This window comes from Gopherus evgoodei, chromosome 2 (genome assembly GCF_007399415.2).
Source record: "Gopherus evgoodei ecotype Sinaloan lineage chromosome 2, rGopEvg1_v1.p, whole genome shotgun sequence".
Classification (NCBI taxonomy): domain Eukaryota; kingdom Metazoa; phylum Chordata; order Testudines; family Testudinidae; genus Gopherus; species Gopherus evgoodei.
The window spans coordinates 232115568-232134213 of record NC_044323.1 but is presented as its reverse complement, the minus strand read 5'-3'; the positions used below and the strand labels follow the sequence as shown (position 1 = coordinate 232134213).

Genomic DNA, 18646 nt, shown 5'->3' with positions numbered 1-18646 from the left:
TTGTATCTGTATTAACTAACAGTCTATGGTAAAATTGCAAGTAGTCTGAATCCATGCCCGAAGTCCAGCTGAACTGAATCTCCTTTGAGTTTTTAAAGGTATGGTAAACTGGTATTTTGAGTGGGATTTTTTTTTTAAACAAATCCACCTCTGAACTGCCAGCATTTGCATGGTAACAGAAGATGAAATACTATGAGAAAACTCTCTCTTGGAGGTACTTCTAACAAGGCTGGAGCACTGAAAGTCTTATAGAAAAGCCTACATGCTTTCAAGATTCCCAAATAAATTTCTAGCTTAATAGTCAAGAAAAGCTTCAGAAAGGGATCTGACCTTTGGGATGTTAATCTGAAGCAAAGTGCTGAATCTTTTTAGCTTTGTTCATAACTATTCTGCAGTACAATGAGGAAAGACTAGGTTTGCTTCTCTATCTTAGTCACTTGCTTTCTGGGCAAGGGTAGGAGCACTGCCAGAGTACTGCTGTTCATCTCCCGAGCAAGGAGTACCTCACATAGATCAAGAGTAACCCTCCTGACAAATGATGCAGCAAGACTGAGAATTGTTTAATAGAATCCTATCCCATATTCCTGATCCAAAAGATTGGTAGTCATGTGGGGAACTGCACCTTTAAGAAGCTCTGGCAAGAGCCATTTGGAACAAGTTGTTATGTGAGGCAGAGGCTCATGCTATGCAGTGCAGATCAGTTGGAACTCGAACACTGAATGAAGCAGACCTCTGTCAGGCTCCTTGGGTCTGAGCGATCACTGACCACCACACCTTCAAGAGCAAGATAGGGATTATTATAAAGCAGAGAATAATGGAAGAATTCTCAGGACCTAATCAGGGACCCACATGTTTGAGGGAAACAGTGTATGAACTAAAGGTAGATCGTGCCAAACCAACCTGATCTCCTTCTTTGAGAAGGTGACAGACTATTTAGACAAAGGAAATGCGGTAGACCTAATTTACCTAGCTTTCAGTAAGGCATTTGACATGGTTCCACATGCGGAATTACTAGTCAAATTGGAAAAGATGGGAATCAATATGAGAATTGAAAGGTGGATAAGGAACTGGTTAAAGGGGAGACTACAACGGGTCATACTGAAGGGTGAACTGTCAGGCTGGAAGGAGGTTACTAGTGGAGTTCCTCAAGGATCGGTTCTGGGACCAATCTTATTTAACCTTTTTATTACCGACCTTGGCACAAAAAGTGGGAATGTGCTAATAAAGTTCGCAGATGACACGAAGCTAGGGGGTATTGCTAACACGGAGAAGGACCAGGATATCATACAGGAAGATCTGGACGACCTTGTAAACTGGAGTAATAGTAAGAGGATGAAATTTAATAGTGAAAAGTGCAAGGTCATGCACTTAGGGATTAATAATAAGAACTTTAGATATAGATTGGGGACGCATCAGTTGGAAGCAACAGAGGAGGAGAAGGACCTTGGGGTATTGATAGATCACAGGATGACTATGAGCCACCAATGTGATATGGCCATTAAAAAAGCTAATGCGGTTTTAGGATGCATTAGGAGAGGTATTTCCAGCAAAGATAAGGAGGTGTTAGTACCGTTATATAAGGCGCTGGTGAGACCCCACCTGGAATACTGTGTGCAGTTCTGGTCTCCCATGTTTAAGAAGAATGAATTCAAACTGGAACAGGTTCAGAGACGGGCTACTAGGATGATCCGAGGAATGGAAAACCTGTCATATGAAAGGAGACTCAAAGAGCTTGGCTTGTTTAGTCTAGCCAAAAGAAGGCTGAGGGGGGATATGCTTGCTCTTTATAAATATAGCAGAGGGATTAATATTAGGGAGGGAGAGGAATTATTTAAGCTTAGTACCAATGTAGACACAAGAACGAATGCGTATGAACTGGACACTAGGAAGTTTAAACTTGAAATTAGACGAAGGTTTCTAACCATTAGAGGAGTGAAGTTCTGGAACAGCCTTCCAAGGGGAGTAGTGGGGGCAAAAGACATATCTGGCTTTAAGACTAAGCTTGATAAGTTTATGGAAGGGATAGTATGATGGGAGAGCCTAATTTTGGCAACTGATCTTTGATTATCGCCAGATAAGTATGCCCAGTGGTTGGTGATGGGATGTTGGATGGGATGAGATCTGAGTTACTGCAGAGAATTCTTTCCTGAGTGCTGGCTGGTGAGTCTTGCCCACATGCTCAGGGTTTAGCTGATCGCCATATTTGGGGTCGGGAGGGAATTTTCCTCCAGGGCAGATTGGCAGAGGCCCTGGAGGTTTTTCGCTTGCAGCGTGGGGCATGGGTCACCTGCTGGTGGATTCTCTGCAGCTTGAGGTCTTCAGACCACAATCTGAAGACTTCAGTAACTCAGGCATAGGTTAGGGGTTTGTTATAGAAGTGGATGGGTAGGGTTTTGTGGCCTGCTTTGTGCAGGGGGTTGGACTAGAGGGTCACATTGGTCCCTTCTGACCCTAGAATCTATGAATCTATAAAGAGAAAGGCAGAAAGAGAAATATTGTCTAATAATCTATTGGAGGAAGGAAACATCATAAGAGACCAAGCAAAGGATGTGCCAAAGGATAACAAGGATTGTTGTAACAAACAAGAAACGAGGAAACAGAAAAACAGGAACACAGGACTTTTTGAAACAGAGAAAGTATATCTGTAGTTGAAAGAGGGGCCTTTGAGACAGAGGACCTGATAGAGAGAGAATGAACAATTATGGAGCCTTTAGAGTTCTCAGAAGCAGAGAAAGAGAGATGCATGACTTTGGGATCAGCATTTTCTTACATCAGAGGATGAAAAATAATGTAATTTGTTGGTAAAATGTGATATTATCCCATTCAGAGTAATTTTCCAATACATTAATTTTCTCATTATAACTTAGTTTTGTTTTGCTAAACAAAAGGAACCACATCAACCCCTGCGGTGCAAAGAATGGTGGAGGAGATGAGCTGTGCCCCAAATTACCCACAAATTATTGAGTGCAAGTTACACATAACCATACCATCCACAAGCACTCAAGGAGACAGGGGCAGATTGTCTAAGCAGGCAGCCATCACAGATTACTGCCATTGTTAATATCACTTATTTATTTATATCTAAACAGCCAATTTATTTGGAAGCAGTAATTTGGGTAGATAGTATACATCAACTACATGTTTCTGGTACTGTTTCCCTCCTTCTCCTCCTCCTCTCTCTCCCATACCCCCTTTTGTTGGTCACCCTCCTTTGTTGTATGGTGTCTTAGGTCTTGTTTATACACAAAGTTGCACTGCTTTCACTAAAGGTACAATTTAAAATGTTTACTTAAATCAGTGTAAAAGGCTGTGTGTGGACACTCATATATGGGTAAAAATCAAACTTACTATCATTTATCTTAGGAACAGATTTACACTAAAGCAACACAAGTCACTTTCTCAAAATGAAGGTATCTATGCTGCTTTTGCACATGTTTAAATCATTTTTTTTTAAAAACTAATTTAAATTAAACTGGTAAATCTGCTGCATATAGACAAGGGTTTAATTCACATTGTAAACTCTTTATGGCAGGTATTCTCTCTTGCTACGTGTTTGTACAGCAAGCACCTCGTACATTGGGGCTGTGATCTAATTCAGACCTCTAAACTATCACTGAAGTCAATGGAAGTCAAGTGCTCAGTTCCTATAACAGTGACCCACTGATTCCAAAGAGTTTTGCCTGAACAAAGAGAGTAAAATCTTATTAAGAACGCCAGGTTTTGGGTCTTTAGGCATAGCTTAGTGCGTCGAGTTAAGACTTCCCTTCCCTCGTGGTGCTGTGTGTTCTGTGTGGGAGTCATTCAGTACACTGGATTCAGACCTGACCATGCTCACTTTTCACTAGACCAATCCCTCTTTTCCTTTGAAGTTCTGAGCCCTTTGACTGAGCCCAGCGCTGACATTCTGCCTTTCACAAATCAGGGTAAATGACAGCACGATATATACAACCTGTATATCTACAACCTTTTGGCTGTTCATGGTTTATCCTATACTGATCACCGAATACCGTGCCAAGCAAAGGACAGGATGATTGGACCTGAAACCTTTATTAAAAGGTCTAGAGTGCTTCAGGGCGGAGATTCTTTAAGAGTCCTTTTATCCTTAATTATAAACACATATGTGATGACATCTAGAGGGTTCTGATCTAAATGCTAAAGAGGGCACTAGATCCATATACTTATCTCCTAGCAGATGCTCACTTTAGAATTAGACAGATTCTTCCCTAATCAGATCACTACATCACCCAAGAATTTTTCAGTTAACTTTTCCTCCTGTCTTTCCTGCTTCCTATTTGTAACCATTCAAGAAGTACAGAGGAGGGTCCTTTAAAATGAAGTAAGAGGTTTTGATAACCGAAGCTGCTCTAAAACTGGAACTTTGTCTTCTCCAGTTCCCCAGGACTTGCAGAGATGGATAAGACCACTGATACCATATACGCTGTGAAAATTTGTGTGTCTATCCTTTGCTTCTTTGGAGTGAGTGTGCGTATGCATGCGCACACACGTGCTTGTACTGGCAGTGAGGGGGTGTGTGGGCAGAGAGTCTTTAAATATTCATTATAATTAACTCTTCAAACTGCTTTAGACCTCAGCTATTCGCCATCTGCTACTCCCAAGCACTTTAAGGGACCGTTTGCATCTAGCTTGAGCTATTCATAGACTCATAGACTCTAGGACTGGAAGGGACCTCGAGAGGTCATCGAGTCCAGTCCCCTGCCCTCATAGCAGGACCAAATATTGTCTAGACCATCCCCGATAGACATTTATCTAACCTACTCTTAAATATCTCCAGCGATGGAGATTCCACAACTTCCCTAGGCAATCTATTCCAGTGTTTGACTACCCTGACAGTTAGGAACTTTTTCCTAATGTCCAGCCTAAATCTCCCTTGCTGCAGTTTAAGCCCATTGCTTCTTGTTCTATCATTGGAGGCTAAGGTGAACAAGTTTTCTCCCTCCTCCTGATGACACCCTTTTAGATACCTGAAAACTGCTATCATGTCCCCTCTCAGTCTTCTCTTTTCCAAACTAAACAAACACAATTCCTTCAGCCTTCCTTCATAGGTCATGTTCTCAAGACCTTTAAATCATTCTTGTTGCTCTTCTCTGGACCCTCTCCAATTTCTCCACATCTTTCTTGAAATGCGGTGCCCAGAACTCGACACAATACTCCAGTTGAGGCCTAACCAGCGCAGAGTAAAGCGGAAGAATGACTTCTCGTGTCTTGTTTACAACACACCTGTTAATGCATCCCAGAATCATGTTTGCTTTTTTTGCAACAGTATCACACTGTTCACTCATATTAAGCTTGTGGTCCACTATGACCCCTAGATCTCTTTCTGCCATACTCCTTCCTAGACAGTCTCTTCCCATTCTGTATGTGTGAAACTGATTGTTCCTTCCTAAGTGGAGCACTTTGCATTTGTCTTTATTGAACTTCATCCTGTTTACCTCAGACCATTTCTCCAATTTGTCCAGATCGTTTTGAATTTTGACCCTGTCTTCCAGAGCAGTTGCAATCCCTCCCAGTTTGGTATCGTCCGCAAACTTAATAAGCGTACTTTCTATGCCAACATCTAAATCGTTGATGAAGATATTGAACAGAACTGGTCCCAAAACAGACCCCTGCGGAACCCCACTTGTTATACCTTTCCAGCAGGATTGGGAGCCATTAACAACTACTCTCTGAGTACGGTTATCCAGCCAGTTATGCACCCACCTTATAGTAGCCCCATCTAAATTGTACTTTCCTAGCTTATCTATAAGAATATCATGCGAAACTGTATCAAATGCCTTACTAAAGTCTAGGTATATCACATCCACCGCTTCTCCCTTATCCACAAGGCTCGTTATCTTATCAAAGAACGCTATTAGATTAGTTTGACATGATTTGTTCTTTACAAATCCATGCTAGCTATTCCCTATCACTTTACCACCTTCCAAGTGTTTGCAGATGATTTCTTTGATTACCTGCTCCATTATCTTCCCTGGCACAGAAGTTAAACTAACTGGTCTGTAGTTTCCCGGGTTGTTTTTATTTCCCTTTTTATAGATGGGCACTATATTTGCCCCCTTCCAGTCTTCTGGAATCTCCCCCGTCTCCCATGATTTCACAAAGATAATAGCTAGAGGCTCAGATACCTCTTCCATTAACTCCTTGAGTATTCTAGGATGCATTCCATCAGGCCCTGGTGACTTGCAGGCATCTAACTTTTCTAAGTGATTTTTTACTTGCTCTTTCCTTATTTTCTCTTCTAAACCTACCCTCTTCCTGTAAGCATTCACTATACTAGACATTCCTTCAGACTTCTCAGTGAAGACCGAAACAAAGAAGTCATTAAGCATCTCTGCCATTTCCAAGTCTCCCGTTACTGTTACCCCCTCCTCATTGAGCAGTGGGCCTACCCTGTCCTTAGTCTTCCTCTTGCTTCTAATGTATTGATAAAAAGTCTTCTTGTTTCCCTTTATTCCCATAGCTAGTTTGAGTTCATTTTGTGCCTTTGCTTTTCTAATCTTGCCTCTGCATTCCTGTGTTATTTGCCTATATTCATCCTTCGTGATCTGACCTAGTTTCCATTTTTTATATGACGCCTTTTTATTTTGTAGGTCACGCAAGATCTCAAGGGTAAGCCAAGGTGGTCTTTTGCCACATTTTCTCTCTTTCCTAACCATCGGAATAACTTGCTTTTGGGCCCTTAATAGCGTCCCTTTGAAAAACTGCCAACTTTCCTCAGTTGTTTTTCCCCTCAGTCTTAATTCCCATGGGACCTTGCCTATCAGCTCTCTGAGCTTACCAAAATCTGCCTTCCTGAAATCCATTGTCTCTATTCTGCTGTATTCCCTTCTACCTTTCCTTAGAATTGCAAATTCTATGATTTCATGATCACTTTCACCCAAGCTTCCTTCTACTTTTAAATTCTCAACAAGTTCCTCCCTATTGGTTAAAATCAAGTCTAGAACAGCTTCCCCCCTAGTAGCTTTTTCAACTTTCTGAAATAAAAAGTTGTCTGCAATGCAGTCCAGGAACTTATTGGATAGTCTGTGCCCCACGGTGTTATTTTCCCAACATATATCTGGATAGTTGAAGTCCCCCATCACCACCAAATCTTGGGCTTTGGATGATTTTGTTAGTTGTTTGAAAAAAGCCTCATCCACCTCTTCCGCCTGATTAGGTGGCCTCTAGTAGACTCCCAGCATGACATCACCTGTGTTTTTTACCCCTTTTAGCCTAACCCAGAGACTCTCCACCCTTCCGTCTCCTATGTCCATCTCCACCTCAGTCCAAGTGTGTACATTTTTAATATATAAGGCAACACCTCCTCCCTTTTTCCCCTGTCTATCCTTCCTGAGCAAACTATACCCATCCACACCAACATTCCAGTCGTGTGTATTATCCCACCAAGTTTCAGTAATGCCAATAATGTCATAGTTGTATTTATTTATTAGCACTTCCAGTTCTTCCTGCTTATTACCCATACTTCTTGCATTTGTATAAAGGCATCTAAGATACTGGTTTGATCTTGCCTCCCAGCTTTGCCCTGACCCTCCTTCCTCTCTGCCATTATAGCCCGTGCTCCCTCCTGTTTCCAACCCATCTCCCAGGTCTTGTTCCCCACTTACCTGTGGGCTTTGCTCACCTGTCCCCGTCGAACCTAGTTTAAAGCCCTCCTTACTATGTCCCATTTTCTCTTCAAAGTGCTTTTCTTTTTCTGTGCTCAATTAATTCTGTGTGAAGAGTAAGTGCCTTTGAAATTGACATGGTTCTGTTGCACAGTCTGCCACAGTAACTAGCACCCGTGAATGTTGTAGCATGTTGTTTGAATGTCATTAGTAGTTAACACATGACACCATTCTGTCACATCAGGCATACACAGCCTTATCAAAAGAAGAGCTATGCAAAGTTCTCAAGAGCCTCTTTTAATCAAATTTTCCTTACGCTGAAACATCAACCTGATTATTAAACTACAGAGGAACATCTATTATAGCCTCTGTGCATCATTTATATTGGGTTTTAAAACAGGTTAAGTCTGATGAATTCAGATGAAATTCATGTCTTGACCCTAACTTATCTAACTGCTCAGTGAAGTAATTTTCAAAGAACTGGCTGAGAGAAGTTCACTTTTAGCCATTTCTCTTGGATTTTCAGGGAAGGTAACATCCTTCCTCACACAAATGCTGTAAGAAGCTGAAGGAAAGTTCCCCGACAGTCTAAAGAGATCCTCTCCTAAATCATATGAAAACCATTTTCAATGTAACTTCATGCAGTGCATTTTGACACTCCTCTCCTACTCTGGATTTGAAATACTTTGCCTTCTGCTTCATTTCTCACATAAAGGGTAATTTTTAAGCCTGGCTCAGCAAGAATTTTCTACTGCAATTTGCTGTTAGCAGGAGTTCCAAGTCTCAACCCTGGCACATTGCAAGTAAAAGGTCCCTCACGCAGGCTACACTGAAATTCCTCAGTAGACAGTATACTGCAATGAAGTTCACAGTGGGTAGAAAGGAGCAGCTCATTTCAGCTGATAAGAACGGCATTTTCTTCAGAAGCCAGGGACTGGGGTATTATCTCAGCAGTGTCCTATTCTCCACAACTTTGCTTATTAGCTGCATATGCATAGCAATAAAATAAAAGTGTGACAGAACGTATAGGTCTGCATCTCTACAGCTTGACAGTATCCCTCATTTCATGGGTCAAACTGAAATCAGGGGTCCTCAGAAAGCAACCTCTCTCCGCAATGTTTCTTTTGCCTGCTAAGCCATAATTCTTTGCTTTTGAGGCACCTCCTGAGGTGTAGAATATGCATCATCACCATGGAGGACGGGCATCCCTTTCACTTCAGCAGTCATTTCGGGGGAGGGGGGGAAGCAGTGCAATGGTAGCTGGAGCTTATTAATTTTGTTCTTTCTGGAAGGATATCACCTCATATCTGAAAATGTTTTATGGGTGATTTTCATAGGTAACACTTATCTAAAAGGATTCTCCATTTAATGACGGCACTTTTTAAATATGTGCATTGTCAAATTAAGGGTACATTTTCAAAATGATATGCAGGACCCAGCTGTGCAATTCCTATTGGCAATGCCTGCCTGAAAATTGCATTGCAAATGTGCTAAGTGGGTGAACTCCTGGCCCCACTGAAGTCAATGCCAAAACTTACATTGACTTCATTCAAGCCAGCATTTCACCCTTTGCATCATGGATGCATCTGATATTTTGCAAGACTGCAGTCACTGCCATTTAGAAAGTGTTGTTACCACTTTGTAATAAAAGTCATCATATCATGGCCTAAATAAAGGCGGATGTTTTGATCCCTGTTATATCATGCATGGAGCTGACAATTTTTTGGTAGGAATAATTTATTGGGCAAATGTGGCATTTTCTTTTCTGTCTCTGGATTATATGTGAACAGGCTGTGATTATTAAGAGATTTATTCGTTACACTCAGTTGTTTGGTGAGCAGCCCATATGAAGAAATTCTATCTTATTGTTTGCGCAAAAAGTGGTTGCTTTAACGATTCACTGTTTGTGCCATATCATTGATCAGCTAAGTTCCCTGGTATAGTGACACAGGAGTGGGAAGGAAAAGTGCCGGATGCAGCAAGAACATAGAGGAGAAACCCAACATCACCATGACGTTCCTTTGGTGATGTCAAAAGGGTGGAAAGGAAGAGACCCCTGTAAGAGAGAACGGCTACAGAGGAAGCATCGGAAAGATGGGGGAGCATGGAGACGGAGGAATTGTGAGATGAAAAGATGACTAAGACTAAATTGCTAAACTCGATTGTCAGGAGGGGAAGGAAGTAGGGAGGGGGTGCTACAGCCCAATCAAGATTTTAAAAAAATGATTAATCCTCAGCATCATGGGGAAAGGGACAAAAAAAAATGCACACATCACAAAGGCTACCACAAATAATAGGCTCTGATCAGAGCTTCCGCAGACAGCTCCCTTCTCCTGAGATTTCTCTTTTGCTAACCTACCACAACTAGGGCTTAGCTAATCTTGCTTCTCCAGCCATTAGTACCCCAGTAAATCGCTAATATTAGCTTTTATTTATTTTCCTTGTTTTCAATGAAAATCAGAAAGAACAAACTGCTGTGGTTAACAAAAAGGAAAGAAAAAGAATTTACATCCTTTCTTCATGCTTTGTTCTTTGCACATTCACTCACATCACGCAACCAAGAAAACACAGAACAGGAAAGGTAACTGAATACAAAGGGAAAACAATCAAACAAAGCCCCAGACTGTTTCATAAATAGGCAGACTTCCCCTGTCACTAGAGATCACAGTGGTGATATCTGAGATGGACTGGATATTATAGTTTGAGAGGGGGAGTCCAGAGAAGCAGGGGTGATGTAGAGAAAGGGTGGGGGTGGATACTGGAGGGAGGGACAGGTTTGTAAGAGGTTTTACTAATCTAGCAAGATAAATCTTCCTTCCAAAGCCTATAGTAAATAACGGAATGACCAATATTAAAACATTTTCATTCACACTATTTCAGTGAAAAGTGACAAAGAGTTCTATGGCACCTTAAAGACTAACAGATGTATTGGAGCATAAGCTTTCGTGGGTGAATACCCACTTCGTCGTCTTGCATCAGACGAAGTGGGTATTCACGCATGAAAGCTTATGCTCCAATACGTCTGTTAGTCTTTAAGGTGCCACAGGACTCTTTGTCGCTTTTTACATATCCAGACTAACATGGCTACCCCTCTGATACTATTTCAGTGAGTATCTGACTGTCCTTAGATGCCCTGTCTATTTATCTAGACCAATGTTTCCCAAATATGGGATGCCGCTTGTGTAGGGAAAGCCCCTGGCGAGCCGGGCCAGTTTGTTTACCTGCCCCGTCCACAGGTCCGGCCGATCGCGGCTCCCACTGGCCGCGGTTCACTGCTCCAGGCCAATGGAAGCTGCTGGAAGCGGCAGAGAGTTAAGTCCCTTAGCCCGTGCCACTTCCAGCAGCTCCCATTGGCCTAGAGCCATGAACCGCAGCCAGTGGGAGCCGTGATCAGCCAGACTTGTGGACGGGGCAGGTAAACAAACTGGCCCAGCTCACCAGGGGCTTTTCCTACACAAGTGGCGTCCTAAGTTTGGGAAACAGAAAATGGAGAAAGGTACAGTATGAAAGAGAAGGGAAACAGTAAAGGTCTATACAACGATCACCGGTTGTAGGGCAGCAATATATTCACTCTTGGAAGGTGAGAGCTGCCATGGAAGACCAATAGCATAGGAAGTCACATTTCTCTCTGATCTCCATCAGATGCTAAACTGTCTGCAGAAATTGTAGGTAGGGTACCAGCTGGGCCTGCTTCCCGTCCTTAAAGGGCATTCTAAAGTGATTTTGCATTAGTCATTCCACAAAGGAATTTTAATAAAGAATTCCATTGTCCCTTCCTCTCTACAGGAGGCTGTAATGGGGTCAACAAACCCCATAGTGAGCAGAGACGGAAAGGGGAGGGAAGCCTCTCTAGGCAAACAGCCTGACCACACCTCTGTGCAGCTGCCATAACTGCCAATCCTTTGTGTTTCTGGAGGCAGACACCCTCAGCTGCAACCAATAGAGGAAACAAGACTTGCTATAAAAAAAGAGAAAGCTCAGAGAAGGAAGGAAGGGAGGCAGAGGGACTTTCTGCCTCCCTTCCTTCTCTAAGCTCTCTCTTTTTATAGCAAGCCTTGTTTCCCCCATTGGTTGCAGCTGAGGGTGCCTGCCTCTAGAAATAGCCTAAAGGGCCTGAAACAAACTGCTATGCCTAATTAGCAGCCAGGGGCCAAGAACTATCCTGACCAGGGGCTAGCCAAAGAGAGCTAGTCAAGAGGCAGTAGAGACCGTCCGAATGACCGCATCAAGGACAGGTGACAGAGGCATATTTATGACTCCTCCTCTCCCCACCCCACGTCTGCTCTGCTGACAACCACTCCAAAGTGTGAATTTCTTCACACATCCTTTTTCTCCATTAAGAACTACAACCCCATAGTTTTTAAAAATGTAATTCAGCATACTTGGGGAAAGGGCAGGCATAGATGGCTTTATAGATGGCATCCTCAGGAATGCTCTAACCTATGTCTGCAGCTCCCAGTGAAAGAGAGACTAGCCAGGATCTCGGAAACACAACACTCTGCTAACATGCTCAGAGAATTCCCTCATGACAGGAGACTCCTTGGATGCTGCCTTAAAGCAGCATGAAGTGCCGTTTGCAACACCATAGCAGCGCAAAGGGGAGTTATATGGAGCCTATGAGATTAGCTTGAGATGCAGTTCATGCATTTTATTAATTATAATTGGAAAGCAAACAGGAAAAACTGGATGACTTGGTAACAGGACACAAAGCATTTCACCTCTAGGTCACTGGCTTGAAACTAGTTCAGATAGTAATGGCCAAAAGTGTTACCATCTATTAGCTGTTTGATGGCCTGACATCATTTGGTGATCTTAGCTTTGTTTTTCCTAATGAAGAAAAACCCTATCACGATTGAAATACCCATCTTAGAAATCTCAGCAGAGAGTACAAGGAGTAAATGGATACTGAAGATCAAACTCACTCTCCCTTGTAAAGATGATCCCTCTGCAGTCACTTTTGAGAAGGCTTATGCACAGTGTGAACAAGCTTGGGCTCCCACTGCCCATATAGGAAATGTTTTGAGATTATAGAAGAGGACATCAAGCTTCATTACTGTACATCCAGCATCTTCCATGAGCATTAAATACAGTACAGAAAAAATATTAACACATAAAACCTGGTGATCATTTTTCTGACACACTGCAGGCCAGGAGCTCAGCTAGTGTGAATTGGCTTTAGGTCCACTGAAATAAATAGAGCTTTGCCAGTTTAGACCATCTAAAGATTTGCCCAAGTATGTTTTCTACTTATCAGCATCATATTTTTAAACGTTTGTTTACATAGCCCCCATCATAAGATGCATTCCATTTTATACCATCTGTTCTTTGTCCTTATTATGCAAGAAAATATTTACTCATTGAAGAAATTCAGAAATAATGCAGGAGGAAAGGCCAATTCAATGGGCCAAGACCTGCTCGTATTACTCATGTGATTAGTCCCAATGATGTCAATGAGTAAGGCAAGTAGGATTGGGAGCTCAGTGAAAAGAGATAGCAAAAAAAACAGAGTGAGACGTTTAGTACAACATGTATATAACATCCTACCAGGCTCCCATGTTAAGAAACCATGGCCAAATCCTGAAGCCCCAAATCAGGGCAAACTTAAATCACTGAATGAGAATTTGGCCTGATTAATTACTAAGATTTTATCTATCGTGAGAACTCTACCTCATGTCTAATGAGATTTTAGACCCAAGGACTAAAATGGTTAATACTGTTAGAAAATGTGCTGCTAGTGAACCATCCAGAGATTTTAAGAAACTCATGATTCAAATTACCCACAGTATATGTAACACAGGATGAGCTGTGACTAGCTCTAACAGAACAGTAACAGGAGTAACATGCACAGAGGCCACATTGAGGCTACCCTTGCCCGAGGTGGAGGCAAAAGCAGCCCCCTGTCCATGTCTCAAGCCCTCACCTAGGGCAGGTGGGGTGACCCAAGCTCCTCATAGCTGCCCACGCAGCTCTCCCTGACCTGTCTCTGGCCAGGGCAGGAGGAGGGGCCTCTGAGCTGGAGCCTGGCCATGATAAGAGCCAAACAGGCAGCTGTGGGGAGCCAGCAAGGAGTTGTGGACCCACCTCCTGCCCCCCGAGGGGTGGGGACCACAGGCAGGGGGCTGCTCTCAGCCCCCTCAGCACCCTCACTCCCTGCATCCTAGGCAAGTGGAGGGTCTTCCACGGCTCCCCACAGCTGCCTGAGTTCCCTGGCCAGACTCCACGCTGGCCTGGCTGGAGGGTGGTGCCTTTCAGGGGGAAGAGAAAGGGAAGGAGGTGAGTGTGCCCCAGGAAAAAATGGGAGGGCTATGGCCCCCTGGTCCCCCTGATTCTGGCACCACTGGCCCAGGGACCCAGCAGCAGAGTGGACAGGAAGCAGGAGGGGTTCTGAGGGTGGAGTGTCAGCAGGACCATACAGGCAGTTTGGGTAGACTGAGCCTTCCCCTGCCTTTGATACCCGCCGTCCATGGCTACAGCCCAGATATATTTGTCAGGATGCAGGTGAGAGAGATGGAGAAGAGAGCAGCAGAGAGTGGTTGGATCCCTGGCTGCAGCTCCTTACACACTGACCCTGTTAGCTGGCCAGGTGCACAGAAACAAGCTGCACCTTTCTCTGCCCACTGGACCCAGATTATGGCACCTCTTGGGGCTCCTCCTGGGGAGTGAACTTTGCAAACTGCCTGTTACTGAGAGCTATGCCTATGGACAAATTCAAGCCCTAAGATCCTGACTAAATAGTAGGTATCTCATCCAAAAAATCTGAAGGAGAGAACAGGTGTGCGGACTTCCTGGATTTTTAGTGCAGTGTTTTGCATTCCGTTCCCTGGCGACATGTCAATAATGTCACAATGTATAAAAATCAGTTTTGTTATGTGGTGCCGTACAACCTGATGTGGTGTGATCTTTGGGATTTAACCTGACATAATATAGCAAACCACTTCGTTTTAATCAGATGTTTGTGGTCAAATCAGATACTAAATTCACTGTGGTGGAAAGACACAGAACCACAAAACGGGTCTGTAGGTTATCCTGCAGAGCTTAATGCAGCCCCTTTAATTTACTATTTTGTAACATTTGTAATATAGTACATCAACCTATTTGAACCTCTCCAGAATTCACTGACCTGTTTTCTTAAGATTCTGATCATATACATTCTGTTTGGATTACTCTGGGCATGAAGAACTGTCAGATAAATCCACTTCTTCCTCTATCTCTTTTTCTTTCCATTTTCTCATATTGTCCCTTCCTTACAGTTCAGGCCTGGCTGTTGGTGATTGGATTTTGTATCTCAGCCTCTGTAGTTTAGCTGAAGTCAAGGTGGAAGGAAATTTAAGCCACAGCATTTACTGAATGTGATTCAATCTGATTTATCAGTCAGTACTGTTGAAATGACTCGTGGAACACAGCAGCTCCTTGGCTTACTCCTCATGTGTTTTACAGGAATATCAGTATAACAAATTGACTTACTGAGTTTCCTGATATGACAATTCATTCAATCAAACCTTTCAAACAAAGACATCTGGGAAAAGATGTGATACCGTAAAGTACAATATATCACGTTGTGCACTCCACGTATACTCTGCAATGATTATTTCCATTAATACATTTACAAGCACACAATGCTGGAGCCTGATGCAGCCACAATGGGGAAGATATTAAAAATTCAGTATTAAATAAATGTACACATACCTATGCCCTTGTAGGGAGTACCCTTTTACTAGCAGGGTAGATTATGCTGATTTCCAGCACAGGTTGAAACAGCACAGCAGCCATACATTGAAGCTTGAGGCTCTTACGACCAGGAAGCACTTTGGTTGGCAATTCAGATAATACATTTTTAATTTGCAGGCATTATTGGCTAAGTGAAGGCAACATGCCAGCCATTAAAAAAGAGTTCTTGTCAAGGTTAAAAAAAAAAAAAATCTACCCTAACGTTATAGCATATTCTCTGGACAAAGTCATTCCTTAAAACACACTTCTTGCAAAAAGACATTAAACCCTGGCTCCTTCCCTGAAATGAAGTGTTGACAAAAGTCAATATTAGAAAGTCTTTTTGTTTGTTTTTAAATCTAACTAGCAAGCTAAACTTTGTTGCTCAGTCACTTTGGTTTTGGTTGTATCCTCTTTCATCTTTTGTTTGTATGTTAAAATCTATGCCTCAAAGAGTTTACAACCTGGTCTCTATAATGTACAGCTCCTAGCACATTTTGGGAGTAATGTTTATAATGATTAATAATGCTTGAGACGCAGAATATTTAGGAAAGTCAGCAGTTGGTATGTTTCCCTGTTCTTCCATTACCCAATAAATACTTGGTAAAATCATGATTTATTGCAGTTAAAGAAGTTACTGTAATTGGATAAAATGTCCCCATTATAATGTATTGAAATTTAAAACAAAAAGTTAATTCTTAAGGAACAATCTTCACGGAATTTTAAAGCTCTGCATTAGAAGGACAAGAATACTGAAGTAAGGATCTATTCTACACCCCTCCCCAGGGTACCTGAGCATCTTTGCTGAGGCACCTCAACTGTTCTTCTAAAATATATGCTTTATTTCATTTCAACCACAACTATTGGATCTGAAGCAAGAATTATTTTAGGGAAGTCCTAAGGCCTTTGTTATGCAGGAGGTCAGACTAGAAGATCACTGTGCTCCTTTCTGGACTTATAATCTATGACTCTTTGGGGTGAGGAAGAAGTCAAGTCTATCGAAAACATACTGCAAAATGTCATTTTAGTGAAGATCAAATTCTCCTGAGCTTACCTTACTTTCAGGAGTCAGAAAGCTGCTTAGATAAGTGCCTCCACATCCCTAACCAAATGCTCAGTGAACACCCTTCTGTAAGCAACATTTGAACCTGATTAAGACCTGTAGCTGTAGGACAGTTGTGATAAGACAGATACAGGTGCAGAAGGGCTCCCTCACCATTCCTTTGTGTGCTGCCTTCTGAACTAGTCTGGTAAATTCTATCTACCATATCTCATGTGAGAGCTCCTCAGAATGCCAGCTGCGGGAGCCTAGCCTTATTTTAGCTGGGAGCCTACCCTGTGCCCAAGTCCAGCTTTCCAAATGCATTCAGACAACTGTCCACATAATAAGCAGGGCTGCTGGGGAGGGGGAGGGCAAGTGAGGCAATTTTCCCCAGACCCCGGGCCCCGCAGGGGCTCCCACGAGAGTTTTTTGAGGCCCCTGGAGCGGGGTCCTTCACTCTCTCCAGGGGCCCCAGAAAACTCTCACAGGGCCCGGGCCCCCGGAGCATCTTCCACGGCAATTCGATGGCAGGGAGTCCTTCCACTCTGGGACCTGCCGCTGATGTGCCCCAAAAACCCGCGACAGGGGGTCCTTCTGCCCCAGGACACGCCGCCGAAGACCGCAGGCCCCCTGAATCCTCTGGGCAGCCCTGATAATAAGCACTGATCTCTGTAGGGCCGGGCAATGCTATGTCCTTGTGACAATCCCACCCTACCTCTTCCAAAAGCAACAACTTTCTCCTCACGCACACACTTTAGGAAGCATACAGTTAGGAGAATAAAAGTGAAAGCTATGAAGATCATAATTTAGAAAATATTAAATAAATTCTGATATTCCAGAAAAAAGAACTAGATCATATGATTGTATTATGTGTTGATTTCACTGAAATATAATATTTTGCAGCTATCCACCCTTTAAAAGTATCCTGTTTACCAAATTATGATTTGTGTTCACTACGAAGTTTTAAAGATAAGGATAGCTGTATTGCTCTCATGACTATGCATATATAATACCGGAAATATTAGCCCATTAGCACTACAGTGGTAGCAAACTTTGCACTTCAGTCTCAGCCAAGTGGTAGCTCAAAGCATTGCAGGGGATTTTCACAGCTCCCAAAAAAGTGGTTACAGTTTATTACACTCTTCATTGAGCCCTTGCTATTCACTTTGAAAACTGAGTTGTTTCTCATTTCAGCACAAGACGGAGAAGGAGGTGGTCACTACCCATGTTTGGGGGCAGGGTCTGAGTTTAGGGTTGATAGAAAGGAAAGCACCAAGCGCTGCATTCCTTGTATTTTCTTGTGATTATCTGTCATCAGCTCTAACAGGGATGACTCAAAGCCCCCAAATTAAAACCCAACAGGACAGTGAAGAAGGAAATTATCTTTATATATTCTGTAATAAAATATATTTGTCATTTTTACACTTGCCAATATATTCTGCTAAGGGTTTTGAATCTTGAGAGGTTTTTTCCTTTTTCCATTTTTTAAGTAAAAGCTTTTGCACTTCACCTTTAAGGCATTACTGCAAATTTTATCTTCTTAATTGACTTCTCATATGCTAATTGTTTTACACCACATTAAGTAATGCTCTAATTTGTTCTAATGCTCTCACTTAATGGGAATAAAATGCAGAACATATAGGAATGTATTTGCTCATTTACATATGCAATAAATACACACACTTACATTCTGATGGATTTAGGTAGGGCATGTGAGTGTGTGTGAGAGAGAGAGACATGGAGGGAGGGACAGAGATGGGGAAAGAGAATAACATACAAATAAACTGTCACACTGAAAATAATAAAGGGAGAGATGATACCCATGCAATAGGCATCAATTCTGCATTGTTATGTACATCAGTGTGTACATTTTGCTTCTTCAGACAGGCTGAGAAAAGCAAGACAGACAGAACCTGATTAAACACCTGACTGAGTATACTGGGCATGAAAGATGAGCAATGAATCTGTTTCTTTCTGTTTAGGCAGGGGAATCATCATTAGCTTATGTGTACTACCAGCTGGGGATGTGATGGAGTAACATACTAGGAATGGTCAGAACTATTTCCATAGCCAGCACAGTATATGTTAATGAAGCTAGGTTATTTCAGAGACTCACACGTAACAGTAGGCCAAGGAGATGGCATTTGCTCCCAGTGTCCGCACAGAACTGACTCAAAGCCTGGTATCCACTGTAATGCCTCACAAATTAAAAATAAGGAAACAGTAAAGGAAATGTATTATGAATATTCATGAAACTTCAAAGACTTCACCAAGTAGC

General features: G+C 42.5%; 1 protein-coding gene across 5 annotated transcripts in view; it reads right to left on the bottom strand.

Moving 5' to 3' along the window:
* The window catches only part of NKAIN3 (sodium/potassium transporting ATPase interacting 3), a 547209-nt gene that overhangs the window by 453637 nt on the left and 74926 nt on the right, over nt 1-18646 (bottom strand). The window lies entirely within an intron of this gene.